Source organism: Monodelphis domestica, chromosome 1, assembly GCF_027887165.1.
Source record: "Monodelphis domestica isolate mMonDom1 chromosome 1, mMonDom1.pri, whole genome shotgun sequence".
Classification (NCBI taxonomy): Eukaryota; Metazoa; Chordata; class Mammalia; order Didelphimorphia; family Didelphidae; genus Monodelphis; species Monodelphis domestica.
Genome location: NC_077227.1, coordinates 147,918,991 through 147,934,799, shown reverse-complemented (window position 1 = coordinate 147,934,799; position 15,809 = coordinate 147,918,991). Strand labels below are relative to the sequence as shown.

The window sequence follows — 15,809 nt, the reverse complement described above, 5'->3', positions numbered from 1 at the left end:
AGACAGGAAATTGAACTAAAACATTTTTAGAAAAATTTTCAATAAGAGTTGAAGTTGAAAAGCATTTATGACCTCCACTTAATTGACCATTATTTGCCCACATCAGTTAACATTTTTGTACAATATTTAATATAAATTTGATTACACAAAAACATTAAATGAGAGAGGGGGATGGAAGGATTTCTAAAAGGAAAAATGGCAGAGAATGAATGAATTGTTCAGGAAATTCAGTTAACCAAAAACTATCATTCCCAAGTTATCCTGGTTAGTTGTTATTGTTGTTCAGTTGTTTCAGGAATCTCTGGCTCTTCCTGACCCCATTTAAGATTTTCTTGGCAAAGATACCAGAGTGCTTTGCCATTTCCTTCTCCAGATGAGTGTTTGACACTAGATTGGAACTTCTTCCAGTCTCCAGGCTAGGTGTTCTAACCTTCCTTACCACCTACCTTTCCTCATCCTAGCTAAATGGAATTTTAATTTCCTCAATAAGATAATGAATTCATAGATAATAGATAACAAGAACAAAAGTCAGTATGGTTTTGGTAGTATTGAGTGATGAAGCTCTACATCCTCCCCCCCCCCAACCCCCACACACACTTCCCAAACACTTACTTTCTTAGTAACAACTCTAAGATAAAGGGCAAGGGGGTAAGCACAGGTTTAAGTTACCTGCCCAGGGCCACAAAACTAGGAAATATCTGAGGCTGGATTTGAATACATGTCCTCCTGGCTCCAAGCCTGACCCTGTCTACTCACTGTGTCACCTAGCTGTCCCGGTCTCTATACTTTTGAAATATGTTTTACTTTTCTTAAGGTGATTCAAACAGCATAATAGAGTGAAAAGGATAGTGGGTTTAGGGTTAGAAGACCTGGGTTTGAATCTGGCTTCGCCTCCTTACTTTCCTTCATGACCTTGAGCAAATTACTTAATTTGTCTTGGCCTCAATTTCTACATCTATAAAATGAAGGAGTTGAATTGCACGACCTCTAAGTTGCCCTTCAAGTTTAAATATCTGGTCCTCTTACAAAGATTTGGAGTACTGATTTGTGTAATGTTCTAGTTTGGTCTAATTTGTTGTTTTAAGCCCAACGCCAATGGCATTGGAGCCATTACTGCTCTCTGTGACCTAACTGGAGGTCATATGAACAGAACTTTCAGAGAGAACCGTGGAAAGTCTAAATAACTTGAAAATAGGTTTTCCTCTATCTGTTTCATAAATCAGTGGTATTATAAGGAATAAAGTCAAATATGGGCAAGCCACTGTGGAACTGCTGAGAACTAGGACTGCCCTTGCTGATAAGCAACATTTTTGAGCCTGTGATTGTAACAGACAGAGGAGAGCGGAGCTCTCTGAATGCTGTAGTGAGCAGTAATAGCAGTGAGGGGGCAGGGGCTGAATCAACAGCTCATCTTTTCAATTCATCATCACTCAGAATCTCTCTACTCACAACCCTTCAGATAAACAGGAAATATGGTTTAATTTTCTGCCTGCAAATAATGAACAGATTTGGTGAGTAACTATCTCCCCCAATCCAATCTTATATCCCCCTCACCCCTTTCTCAAATGACCTGCATGACACTTGGATTCTGCATTTTTTGTACTCTAAAAGATCATTACTTTGTATGGCCGGCATTGTCAGCTGGGAATCCACCCTTTTTGCTAGCCCAGTTGATTGATTTTCCTCTGTCCATGCTGCCCTGGCCTTAGCTCTTTTCCCATATGCCGAAATCAGCTTGCTTGTGGTTCTGCTGGCATTTCCCAGTGCGAGACTGGACAGCAGATTCCTCTACAGGCTTCTGCAGATCTCCAGGGCTAAGCATCACTGCTGCCCTGCTACAGTTTATTTGGCATTTTTGAATAGAAACATTGCATCTTTTTCACCCTTACATATTAATTTGGTGAATGCGAGACTAAAAATGAGTTCTTAATGAGCTAGTAGTTGAAATCAAACAGTTGAATTGAGAACTTAATGAATCCTGTTTTTCTTTTGATAAGTGGAAAGCAATGAATACGTTCGCCCTAAAGTTCAAGCACTGATTAGCAGGCTATGCAAAATTTTGATCTCTCAAGTAAATATTCTTTATATTATTAATCCTCTTCTCTATTTCCTACTCCTTTTATTGGGAAAAAAATCTTTTTTTATGGCTCCATATGTAAACAGCCTTTTTAGCCATAGCTATATTCATTTGGATGGACCTAAATGAGTAATATTACCATTTTATGACAAATGATAACTCTGGTTGAAGCAGGAACCTTTGGGCATTCTGAAAATCAACAAGCCACTGTATTTTGGGACTTACCTTTTTAGTCTTGAATGTGTATCTATATTTGTGTATGTGTGTGAGCATGTGTGTGTTTCTTGAACATTTATAGCAAAAGAAAAAAAAGAAACAAGAAACAAGAACATCAAATGTGATTAATTGTAGTATACTTTTATTGAACCTTACTTTACCTAAATGTTAATCCTATAAAATATATCTGTATTTTGGTATGTCTGCATGTGGGGGTGGGGAGGGGAGGGATGGAGAAAGGGTGGAGGGATAAATCATGGTGCTTTTTTATCACTGTTCTTAACTTTCCCACTAATCAAAACCAACCCATCAGTGAATACAAATACAAGCTTTCATAATTAAAGCAGCCTGAGCAGGACAGTAAAGGTTGCTGACAATCTTGTATTCTTCTTTGTGTGGTCCATGTGTCCTCCATGGTTAGTTTATTCCTATAAAGGAAGAAAATGTTTACCAGCTTTCTGCTATTTCAATGATGCTTTTCCTCTCCAATCTAATTTATAGGGTTGACAGTGTCTCCTAGAGGACTGCTATCAATTCTGCAGTTTCCATCAGAAGTTGTGCTTAGTGATGTCTGGACACCAAATGGAAATCACTGTTGCTGAAGTAAATAACTAGCAGTGAGTATTTTGGTTTTTTATTCTCCTGCTCCCCTTCCTTGGGTATTCAATGGTTTGCTTAGAAAATAGCAAAAAGCTTAATATTTGATGTCAAAATTGACAAAGGGGTAAAGCTGGTTTTGTCCTAGTCATTAGCTTTACAAAATAAATATGTTCATATAAGACATATGCAGAAGGCAGCCTTAGCTTTTAGAATAATTTTGAATATATATTATATGGACCTATTTATTTACATATTTTCTTATTAGAAATAGCATAATTTCATTGTTGTTACTATAAATTAAGAATGTAATCTCCTTGAGGGCACAGACATTTTTGTTTTTTGGCTTTCCTGGTATTCCCCAGTCATTGGGACAATGCTAGCAATTATATGTGCTTATTAAATACTTGAAATTGATTGAATATTTGAAGTAAATCTCTTGTAGTAGGAAGTGGCATGAATGGGCTGGAAGACCTAAAGAAGATCCTTGTAGCAGGTTTTCCACTGGTGGGGTATTGTAGTTATCACACGGCATAGTGAAGTAGACTTTTCTCAACAGTCAAGCAATAGTTTAGGTTTATAGAACAATCCCTTGGAAAACACAGAAAAGTAGATTGACAGCTGATGTGAGTGTACACCACTTTCTTAATGCCTTTTGGTTTTCTGCCTAACTGAAGAAGAGAAACTGACTACCTAAAGAGTGATAAATTTTAATTTAGCCACGGCCTATGGTTATAATTTTTTCCTTTGTATCAAAATAGCTCCTAAAACACATCCCAGAGAAACACCATCCAGAGCCTTTACGTTCACAAAAGAAGAAAAGTGTGCTCCCCCCTCTTAAATGATGATTATCATGTAAGGGAACAATAAATTATGAATTGTCCTAAGTTTTTTCTACTTTCTCTTCTTTCATTCTTTTCAATGCTAGAAGTCACTTTTGTTAGGAAAGTTTAAGAAAAAAATTGCACTTAAATAGTATGTAGCTCTTAGATTTGGAATTTTCAATAGTTTCAGATAACTGATCATCAAAGGAGTCTTAAAGAGGGATATACTCTTTGTGGTACAGGGTGTACTCCATTGCTATCTAGATCCTTCTTAGAGAGAATCATCCTTTTCCGTCTTCCTTCCTTAATGGTGTCTTCCTTTTCTACTCCAATCCATAGAAAGTTCTCCTTCCTTGTAACTCCCATAATAATTCATTATGTATAGAACACAGATGGTCTGACAATGGTACTTAACTTTTTAATGTATATATACATCTGGTGATCCCAATGAGATTATGAGTTCTGAAGGGCAAGGGACTATGTCTCATGTTTAAAACCTGATAGCAATGAATACCATGTTATCTTCAAATAAACAGCATTTATTGATCACCTGTCACTTAATTAAGTCATTTTTCAGTTTTATCTGAAAGTTTGTGACCCCATTTGGGGTTTGACATTTTCTTCTCCAGCTCATTTGATATATGAGGAAACCAAAGCAAATAAGATTAAATGACATGCCCAGGGTCACACAGCTAACAACTGTCTGAGACCAGGTTTGAACTCAGGAAGATCAGTCTTCCTGTTTCCAAGCCCAGAACTCTATCCACTGTGTCATGTAACTTCCTTTACCACTTAATACATGAATATGGATGTGGAAGTATTATAAAGAAATATAAAGTACTTAGCTGAAATTATCTACCATCAAGATGCCGTAGGTGAAATCAGGATCTAGTTCATTTTACTTTCTTCAGCTATAATAAAAAAATAGCTCTGGAACAAGAGTGAAGAAAATGGATGATATGAGTCATTAACCAAAAGTAAAAATTTTCTGGGTATCTATGGTGGAGTGTCAGGAAGTGCAAGATGTTCTAGATTAGCAGATATAATAATATTAAAATGTTGTATAATAGATTCAAGGCTGGGTATGAAGTGAAGCCAGAGTGGGGAATATTAACTAAGACAGTGGTTCTCAACCTTTCTAATACTGTGACCCCGCAATACAGTTCCTCATGTTGCAGTGACCCCAAAGCAAAAAATTATTTTGGTGGCTACTTCAAAACTATAATTTTGCTACAGTTATGATTCGGAATGTAAATACCTGATATGCATTATGTATTCTCATTGCTACAAATTGAGAGGTTGAGAACTGCTGAAATAAGACAATAGAAATGGGTTTTGATAAGGGTGAAAAGTAGATTTAATGTAAGTAATGGACTGAGTTAGGGTAAAATAATAGTTGCTGGGATTAGAAAGTGGAATGTCTGCATCATGAAAATTGTATAACTTTTAGAAATGGTGAAATGTAAGGTGGAGTCATGCCACTGTTGGCAGAAAATGATTAGATATTTTATAGAGTGATATTTTTGAGGGGTAGCTATTAAATAAGAATATTAAAGGCATTGAGGAATATGGCAGGAACTTTGTTCTTGGGATGAAGACAATAAATCAGATACTTAAGGCAGTTGCAAAGAAATTAATTAGCATGATCTGGAGGAAATAAAGTAGATGACAGTGAGACTAGTATAAATGTGTATAGTAGATGCTCAGTATCTAATAAAGTTCATTAACATCTTGATTGATAGACTTGTTGAACTCAACTCACAGCTCTCAATATTATCTAAATGATTCAGTGAGAATCTAAAAATGATATGGGAGAAAGATTGTCCTGGAATATTAGACTTCATCTAGTCCAAGTACTCTCATGTTACATATGATGAAACTTAAGTGACTTGCCCACAGCTGTAGAGTGACAGAATGTTGAATTCAGGTCTCCATACTCCTTTTTTTTTTTTTAAGAAAAAACCTTTACCTTCTGTTTTAGAATCAATACTATGTATTGATTCCATGACAAAAGAGTGGTAAGGGCTGGGCAATTGGAATTTAGTGCCTTACCCAGAGTCATAAAACTAGGAACTGTCTGAGACCACATTTGAGCCCAGGACCTCCCATCTGCAGGTCTGGCTCTCTATCCACTGGCCACCTAGCTGCCCCATCCATGCTCCTAATCTAGTTCACAATGACAACCATATGAGATGTTGTTAATTTTACCCAAGCAACTGATTGTTGAACTACATTAGTTGATTAAACAAAGAACTGCTCACTTCTTGAGCATATGTTGGACATTATGAGATGCATGTGCCTGTCAACATTAGCCAAGATTTAAGCTTTAACATAATGCTACCATTGGATGTGTACTGGTTTGTTAAATATATTGTGAAAGTCATTAGTCTTACAAGCAAATTTAAAGATGAATTGAGTATTTGATGAAACAAAATCAAGAGGCTTTTTTTTTTCTTGGAGATATTATTAAACACTTCTATTTTAAAGCAGGTATATGTATATATTATATATATGTATATATATATATATATATATAGAGAGAGAGAGAGAGAGAGAGAGAGACAGAGACAGAGACAGAGACAGAGACAGAGACAGAGAGACAGAGAGAGAGATGATTATAAATCTAGAGCTGGAAGGAAATTTAAAGGCCATCTAGTCAAATACCTGGATTTTATAAATGAGGAAACTAATGCCCAACAAGGTTAAATAAATGTCTTGCCCAATGTTATGAAGATAGTAATTGTACCTATTTATATTTCAACATGGGGAAGGTCAGACTAGAAGAAATCTGACATTCTAGGAGAACCTTTCCTCCATATATTTTTTAGAGTCTAATTGAATCTTTTAGTTAATATTGAGAACAGTGAGCTGAGTTCAAGACAAGAATTCTAAGCTGTTAATGCATTTCATTAAATATTTACTGCATATCATACTGATCTATACACACTTATACTAGTCTCTTCCCATTCTTGCTGCTATCATCTCTTGAATTCTCTTCAGATCATTCACCTTTCTTTCTTTGTAAATGCCCTAATTATCTCATTCATGTATATTTAGATTTTTTTCTTTGGTTTGCTTAGGACCTATGATTTCTTCAGTATAAAGAACATACTTTGAGGAAACTCCTTCCATTAATAAAGACTGGCAACTCTTTTCACACTGAAGAGATGTTTTTTTTTTTTTTTAACTCTTACCTTCCATCTTGGATTCAATACTGTATATTGGCTCCAAGGCAGAAGAGTGGTAGGGGCTAGCCAATGAGGGTTAAGTGACAGCTGGGAAGTGTCTGAGACCAGAAATGAACCTAGGACCTCCCGTCTCTAGGCCTGACTCACAATCCACTGAGCTACCCAGCTCCCCCCACACTGAAGAATTTTTGATAGTTGTGTGGGACACCAAAAGGATAAAACATAACACAACATTTTTCTTTTCTTTTTTTAAACCCTTACCTTCTGTCTTGGAATCAATATTATGTATTGGTTCCAAGGCAGAAGATTGGTAAGGGTTAGCCAATGGGGGTCAGGTGACTTGCCCAGGGTCACACAACTGGGAAGTGTCTGAGGCCAGATTGGAACTTGGGACCTCTTATTTCTAGACCCTGCTCTCCATCCACTGAGCCACCCAGCTGCCCCCAGAATTTTTCTGTAAGAGGAATTGATCACAGGCTATATGTGGTCCTTTATTCATTATGATATCCATTCTCCCAATAATCATACATATAAACTCACATATACATACATATGGCAATATGTGTACTATATTGTGTGCTATGAATCATCAGGATGACTCTAGATATTTCTTACATCTCCCATCTGTAGTCTGTATGGATCAAAACATGGTAAGAATAGTATTACATTCCAGAGTAACCAACATTTGGGTAGCTTTCAGCCTGTACTTCCTGTAGCTGAAAAAAAATCAGTTATAAAACAAAGTAGGTTATGTGAAGCTTCTCTAAAGAAATGTAGATAACACAGACCTATTATTTTCAGCCACTCATTACCAGTCTGTAAATTTTGCCACAATATGCACTTTCTCTGTGAGTTCTGTTTGAATTTGGGAATTTCATGGGCTACTAAGAGAAACTATGTAAAAGGTACTTTCGAAGTTCTAATCATTTGTATAAGCTCTTATGTATTTTTGCTTGTTTGGATCCTGGCACTTCTATCAAATATGAAGGAAATGGCATGCACACCGGGGAACTATATGAATATAGTGTTTTATGTCCTTCATGGTTTAAAATGAAAGGTAGAGGAATAGCTTTGGTGTAAGAATATCTGGATTTAAGTCCTGCCTCTAATACACAGTTGCCATGTGACCATGGACCAACAGCTCAATGCCCCCAGGTCACTTCTTAGACTATGAGTTACAAATGAGTTCCTGATCTTCATCAATGGATAATGTCTCTGTACCTGGTGTTCCCTAAGCTGATAAAATCAGAGGTCTAAAGTAGAAAATTATTCTGTCTTATGGCAATTACACTGAATGTGATTACATTCCAGCATTGAATTTGGAGTTGATAGTGGTGTCAGATATTGTCTCAGTGAATTGCTGTAAAGTTTTCTTTCAAAAAATAGCAGCTAGTTAACTGATATAATGAAATCAGGAACTCTTTGTTGAGTATATCCTTTATAGAAAGCACTATGTGAGTTTCTGTAAGGCATTCCAAGGATTGTAGGATATCACTTAGGCATCAGAGTTTTATTATTTTTTTTAGGGATTTGGAGAAGGCATATGATAAATTAAAAACACACCTGGACATTGAGGATATGTTATTTCATTGGTGTAGGAACTTCTTTCACTGGTGAAGAGTACAACCTATCTATAACTTAGTAGATGAATGTTAGAGTTACCTGAAAGTCAGAGTGACTAAGTGACTTGCCACAGCTATTTTTGAGTTGGTCTCAGCTCCTAAGTGTCAAAGTGGAGGAAATGAACCAGAGATTAATTAGATAACAGATAAGAAAGACAGAAAACAGTATATGATAACATCCTCATGAGGGTAGACATGAACAATATGAATTCAGAAGAAGAAGGAAGGGCAGAGTCAAGATTATGGACTGATAGAAAATAGAATAGGGAACTCTTCTCCAAAACAGATCTAGAAAGTATACCAGAAAGAATCCTGAAGAAGAAATTCAGGAAAAAATGATGGTGAGTCATTTGTCATCTACTAACTTGACATATAGAAACATACAGAGAGGTATACATACATAGAGACCCAGGTCTAGATTACAGACCTAGGGTGGACCAAGAAGAAGGGGATCTGTGCAAGGGAGTGGCACGCCCTGGGCTGTGCTTAGAGAAAGGAGGAAGTTTAGAAACCAGCAGGGGCAGTGATATAGCTCAGACCTCAGGCACTGAGCAGGGTCTTATTTCCATCATCTAGTCCAGCCTGCAAAGGAATAACCAAAGAAGGAATCTCAGACCAAAGAGGAGCCTATAGTTCTCCCACTCTGAACTAACAGAACTTTCCAGATGACTGATAGGGACAGAGTCCAGCAGTGATCTGTTTTTACTCAGATCTAAATCCAGTTCAGGAACTTGTAGAACTCAGACTGCTGGGGGAGTGGAGCAGTAAACAGATTTTACACTAGGTCAAACTGCTTTGAGAGCAATGAAAGCTCTCATGTGCCCTGTCTGTTCCTAACATTACACTCAGTACCCCAGGAAAGTAGCAAAATGACCAGACCTTCCTTCCAGTAGTGTGTCAAAGCCTAGTCCTAAAATCAGGTTAGAAGTCAGAAAGTAGGCTGGAAGATTAGGCAAACAAAAATATACCCTCACTATAATAAGCTATGGCAGAGAAGTTCAACACAAACTCAGAAGACTCGAATGACCTCAAACCATCTATAAGCAGTATCTTAGAGAAAAACACAGATTTGGTTCAAACTAAATTAGAATTTCTGGAAGAGAGAAGCAAAAATTTTAATAGGTTAAAACTTTTGTTGCTATTGGAAAAATTGGAAAAGAATGAGAGCAATGAAGAAAAGAATTGTAAAGGGAATTAACATTTTGGCACAAGAAGTACAAAACCTTGCCAAATCAATAAACTTCGTGAAAATTAGAATTGACCAGATAGAAGCCAATGATACAATGAGGCAACAAGAAATATGTGTGTGTGTGTGTGTGTGTGTGTGTGTGTGTGTGTGTGTGTGTGTGTGTGTGTGTGTATAAAACCTTACCTTTCATCTTGGAATCAATACTGTATATTGGTTCTAAGGCAGAAGAGTGGTAAGGGTTAGGCAATGGAAATTAAGTGACTTGCCCAGGGTCACATAGCTAAGGAGTATCTGAGGTTAGATTTGAATCCAGGACCTCCCATCTCTGGGCCTGACTTGCAATCCACTGAGCCACCCAGCTGCCTCCAACAAGAAATATTAAAAGATGGTCCAAAGACTTTTAAAAAGAAGATATAAGATACCTTATAGCAAAAAGCAAAACAAATAATTTAAAAATTCCAAAACAAAACCTGACCTAGAAAATTAAGTAAAAAATTAATATTATTGGATTTTCTGGATGTCATAACCAAAAAAGAGCATAGATATCAGATTTCAAGAAATATGAAAAGAAAACTGGTGATATTTGTTAGAACGAGATAGAGGGCAAAGTAGAAATGGAGAAATCCATTGGCCACCTACAGAACAAAACCCCATAATGAAAATGCCCAGAAACATAACCAAAATCCAGAGCATCCAGGTCAAAGACAAAATAATAATCAATCAGAAAGAAAGAAATTAAAATGTCAAGAAGTCACAGTCAGTATCATCCACATTTTAGCATTTGTCACTATGAAGGAGTAGAAAAGTTGGAATATGATATTCAAGAAAGGAAGTGGATGAACATATCATGGTATTTAAATTTGATGGGTATACTGTTTTCTGAACTCATCAGTATGATGATCAAGGACTCCAGAGGTCTAATAATGAAACATAGTACCTGTCTCCTGAGAGAAAGGCAAAGGACTGAGAACAGAGAATGAAACAAAATTTTTTGGAAATTTGTTTTCATTGTCTATGATGGGTAAGAAGAGTTGAGACATGGTTTGAGCAAAGGCAAAACTGAGAAGGCATAAGGTTGTCCAGGTATCAGTAAATAAACCAGTTTTGTTGAGGTAGAACAGGGGAAATAGAGAAGTATTTTGAGGCAAAGTTAGGGACAGAGTTCAAAAGAATTTGCCCAACTCCGGTGACTCAAACTCTATGAGTACTATCTGAAAAGAAGATTCTAGAGCGATTAAAACCGGCATACACATTCATGGCAAAGGAAAGTGAACATTAGGAACACGAGTGGGCAGAAGTTAGGCAGGAGAAAGTTCTGTACTTGATAAGAAGAGGATTAAGTTACAAGTATTTCTTCAGTTTATGAAAGTGTCGACCTTTTCATCTGTGACTATGGAACCTCCTCTTCCCTGCCACCATTCTATTGTATGTTTCTCTGTGGTATCTCATAGATAGCATCATCGGATTTAGAGCTAGTAGAGTCCTTAGACATCATTCAGCCTAACTCCTCATTTGTAAACTGAGCACAAAAGAGGGTGAAGACAAAAGAGGGCAATTGGCCTGCCCTAAGTCACTAGTAGAGCTAAGCTTCAAATCTAAACCTTTAGCCTCTAAATCTATTGCTCTTAACAGCATGTCATAGTCATAGTTAGGCCAGTTAATTTTTTTTTCGGAAGTTGATGTGCAAATATTACAGTAAGAGAAAAGATAAGTGGGGGTGGAAAAAACCCTTGAGATCTTTCCCTTTCAGGAGGCATGGGGTTTAAGGAACTCTAGTATGGCAGAACTGGTCACAAAAGGAGAGTTGAAGTGCTTTTCATGTGCTAGGCATTGTGAAAAATCAATGATGACTAAATATTTTCAACCCTTAGTGATTTGGGGAATGCTAGTACCACTCCAGTCTAGGAACAATTCATTATATTACCTTGGGCTTTCTTGTTTGTCTTTGTTGGCAAAATGAAAGTCATATTTGCCTTTTCCCAATGATGAGAAGTTTCTTTGGTAGTATTCAAATCTAGCCGGGGATAGTTGTTAGCTGTATGACTCTGAGCAAGTCAGTTAACCCTGTTTGCTTCAGTTCCTCATTAGTAAAAATAAATTGGAGGGGTAAAAAATGGCTAATCACTCCAGTGTCTTTGCTAAGAAAACTGGAAATGGGGTCATAAAGAGTTTTACACAACTAAAATGAATGAAGAACAGCAACAAATTCTTTGGACCAGTTACTGCCTACATATGGGTGAGTTTCCTCATCCATAAATGGTTGAAATAGATAATTTCTTAGGTCTCATTCACTTCTAATATTCTGGGGCTCAATTAACTATGATTCTTTGCCATCCTTAATCTCAACTTCCTCATATGTAAAATAATAATGTTGGGTAGCTATCCTAAGGCTTCTTCTACATCTAAATCTAAGATTGTGTACTCTAAAGTAACTTCTGAATCATCAAAGAAAAATTCCTATAAGTTTGGAAGTTTTTCATTTTGTTTGTTTTTTTATTTATCTAAATCTCCAACTTCATCAATATAAGGAACTCCCAGCATGGAAATTAATTCTGAGTGCAAATTACCAACTTGCCTGTAATTAGAATCTCAGAGAGTTGTGTGAGGCAATGAGAGATAAAGGGACTTGACCATTGTAGCTGATATATGTCAGAAACAGGACTTGAACTCAGATATCCCTTTTTCTATTTACTATGCCATATTACCTTTCAATAAGGCTTTGCTATGAGACCAATTCAGATGTATTTTAGTTCTTTGATAACTGGTAATCCATGTGTCTTACTTTAGACTACTCTCCATTAACCAGTACAGTATATTCAATTAACAAGAATACTCATTCTCTAAATATTTTCCACGCATATTTCACAAATAGAGGCATTTTAGGAAGTTAGGTGGCTCATTGGATAGAGAACCAGGTCTGGAGATAGGAGGTCCTGAGTTCAAATATGACCCCAGACACTTTCTCTGTGTGTGACCCTGGGCAAATCACTAAACCCCAATTATCTAACCCTTATCACTCTTCTGCCTTGAAACTAATATTTATTGATTCTAAGATGGAAGATAAGGTTTTCAAATAAAAAAGAAGCTTTGAGATTTTTACCAAAAGCTTTCTTATCTTGACAGGAAAAAAGATAACTACTAGGATTAACAGGATGATCATTTTCTACTTATGTGACAAAATTAGAAAAATGATGATAAAGAGCTGAGTATGAGAGGCCCAATTTCCTCATTTTCTGTGTATTCCAAGAGAATCAATTGGTTTTTTCATTCCCAAAAATCTCTGAATCTTTACATTCACAATGATTTTTAAAAAAGAAAGCTATAATTTTTTCCCAGTGGTTTCCCAATAATTTTTTCTGCCAAAAGCTCACAGTGACATCAAATCATTTTGTAAAGTGACATTTAAAAAAAACAAACCTGTTTTCATTCATTCTTTAAAGTTCACACAATTTGTATTTGTATGCTCCATAAAGATATTTTCACACCAATCAACACTGTATATTTCTGCTACTGATTAGATGGAAAAGTCTGCTCATTGTTTTTCTTGGGTCAAGAATAATGCTTTCATTGTTTAGTTGCTCATCAGAGGACATTGCCTCATTTGCAGTAACTGTCCAGATCCCTTTATTTATATTTTATGGGTACTTTCTTCCTAGAGGCTCAAAAAACTGCTGAATATATTGTTAGTATTCCTTATAACATGAATTTTTAAAATTGAATGTAACTGAATTATTCTAGAACCCAAATTACTTTTATTAACCAACATGCAGTTATATGGTAATGGGGGAAAAGATGGAGTCATGGATTGTCTAAACTATTCGTTGGTAAAACAGAGAATCCAAACTAGGGATGCGCTGGTAAATGTTAAGCAATTAGCTCTGGAAAACAAACAAAAATGAAACATTGTATCCAGGGCATGTCTTGAAGTTTTACCTATATTTATATTTTCTCTATCATCTCTTAAGTATAGGCAATCCACAAAACAATAAATTGATTCTTTATTTATGATGTTTTAGCAATCAACTCACAAGCCATTATGAGCTGGCTCCATCACACCCTTGTATCTACTTTACTTCTTACTTGAATTGTTCATTGTTGCATTATTTTTATTCTTCTCGAACTTTTTATTTACTTCACCCTAACAGTTTGTGAAATAAGGTAGACTTCTCTGTTTGGACTATAAGCTAATATTTCTTTTATCAGAGCATAACAATATTATTAATTATAATACTTTTATATGTGTGAAATTGCTTCAGTGTAGGAACCCTCCAAATATTGTAGGTCACAGTCCATTTGTACATTCCCATTCTGAGCAATTTTTGTGTCCTACCCTAAATCATTTTCAGAGGATTTTCACATTTCATTTACTTTAGTATGCAGGTATTAAGTGCCTGGTATGTTTAAGGAAGTATGCTTGGTACTGAAGCTCCAAAGATGAAAAAAATGGCACTCTTTGCCCTCAGTGTGCGTATAGTCAGTTAAAAGGAGATATTACATGTACACATGCAGATGTACATTAAATGATCAAATATGATTCACCATATACCATGCCCTGAGAAAATCTGAAGTGAGAAATCTCTTTCAGTGAAATGGAATGTAGAGTCTGGAAGTCTTTACAGAGAAGGTTGCACCAGGGCTAAAACTCAAAAGAAGAGTAAGATTCCAAAAGGTACTGATGAGTAGGAAGCAAATGCTTTCTAATATGGTGGATGGCTTTTGTGAATGTCTATATAGTTGTTTTGGGGGACAGTGAGTAGTCCTGTTTGGTTAGAACATTGAGATGATGAAGTAGACTTGTAAAATAAAGCTAAAAAAGATAAATGGTACATAAATTGGAGGTACAGTTAGAGATCTTTGAATGCTAGGGTAGGTGATTTGTGTTTAATACTATTGACAAAAGGGATCATGCAAGGGAGTTTTTCATTAGAGGTTTTGAGTTTTTCAGTTTCTCCTTGAAGGTAAATTAAGTTATCTGGCATGATGTGGCAAGGGCACTGGACAAGAAGTTAGTAGACGAGTTGGTTCTGCTTCTAACTTGCTGTGACTTTGGGAAAGTCTTTTCCAATCTGTACCAGTTTTCTTACTTACAAAATGAAGAGGTTGAGTATGAAGACATCTCAGGTCCCTTCCAACTCTTAACATTGGAATGTGTGACAGCAGAGTGAGAAAGAACAATCAACCTAGACTTAGAAGACTTAAATTTGAATCCTGACTCTATCTTCCTAGCTTGTGACTTGGAGCAAGTCACTGGTGCCACACTTCTCTTATTTATAAACTGAATGATACTGGCCTTTACCTATTCCTCCAGGTTGATGTATGGTGAGTGCTTTCTAAAGGTTTAAAAAGTGCTATGAAAATGTGAATTATTATAATAGTTATTTACAAAGATATCACTGCTTGGCTTTATAAAACATTGCTTTTTTTTTCCTTTTAATTGCTTCCATGTATCGAGACAAATCATTTCTTCCCTTTTCTTTCCTCAGAGCCTAAGGGAAATTCCCAAATTGTTATACATAGTCCCAAGAAAACCATAGTTACTGAATGTATTTGGATATTTCTTTAAATTCACTGGAATACTACTCAAGCATTTTGTTTATTTCCCCCCCTCATATTTAGACAAGAGACTTGCAGTTTACCTTTTGATACCTGGGGTCTAATGGTGAGGTCGAATGATTGAGTTGGATGGCATTCATACAATCTTTCTTGCATATTGTCTTTGGAAGATTTATTAATAAATTAAGGCATCATTTTCTCTTGCTAACACTAACTTTCCTTGGCAATACAGGCAAGGCTTCAGCTAACTGCTCAATTCTCAGGGCTAAAAGTTGGAAGTTTAGGTACCAAACTCTTCTCATGTCAATTGGTCTCAATTATTTACCTCTTTACTAAGTGGACTTAAATAGCTTTGCAAGTTGCTTTCAGAGCTTATGTCTGGAAACATTTTATGAAATCTTCCTTTGTTTGCCCTTGCTACTCCTCCCTCCTAACCATCTATAATTCTTATAACTCCCTGGAACCTTTCCTAGAGAAAGGAAATGGAATATATGATATACAGCAAATGAAGCCAGAGTACCTCATCTTCTCCCATCCCATCCC

The 15,809-nt window shown here is 36.3% G+C and overlaps 1 protein-coding gene across 7 annotated transcripts in view; it reads left to right on the top strand.

The window, feature by feature from the left end:
• Positions 1–15,809, top strand: part of OTUD7A (OTU deubiquitinase 7A) — a 431,998-nt gene that overhangs the window by 117,638 nt on the left and 298,551 nt on the right. For 5 of the 7 annotated variants that reach the window (XM_007479500.3, XM_007479503.3, XM_056807877.1 and 2 more), the window contains one exon: positions 2,795–2,910. The gene's annotated coding sequence lies outside the window, so the exon portion shown is untranslated. Of the gene's footprint in view, positions 1–1,308; positions 1,512–2,794; positions 2,911–15,809 lie in introns of those variants that run through there. The other 2 variants (XM_056807873.1, XM_007479502.3) reach the window with 2 other exon arrangements.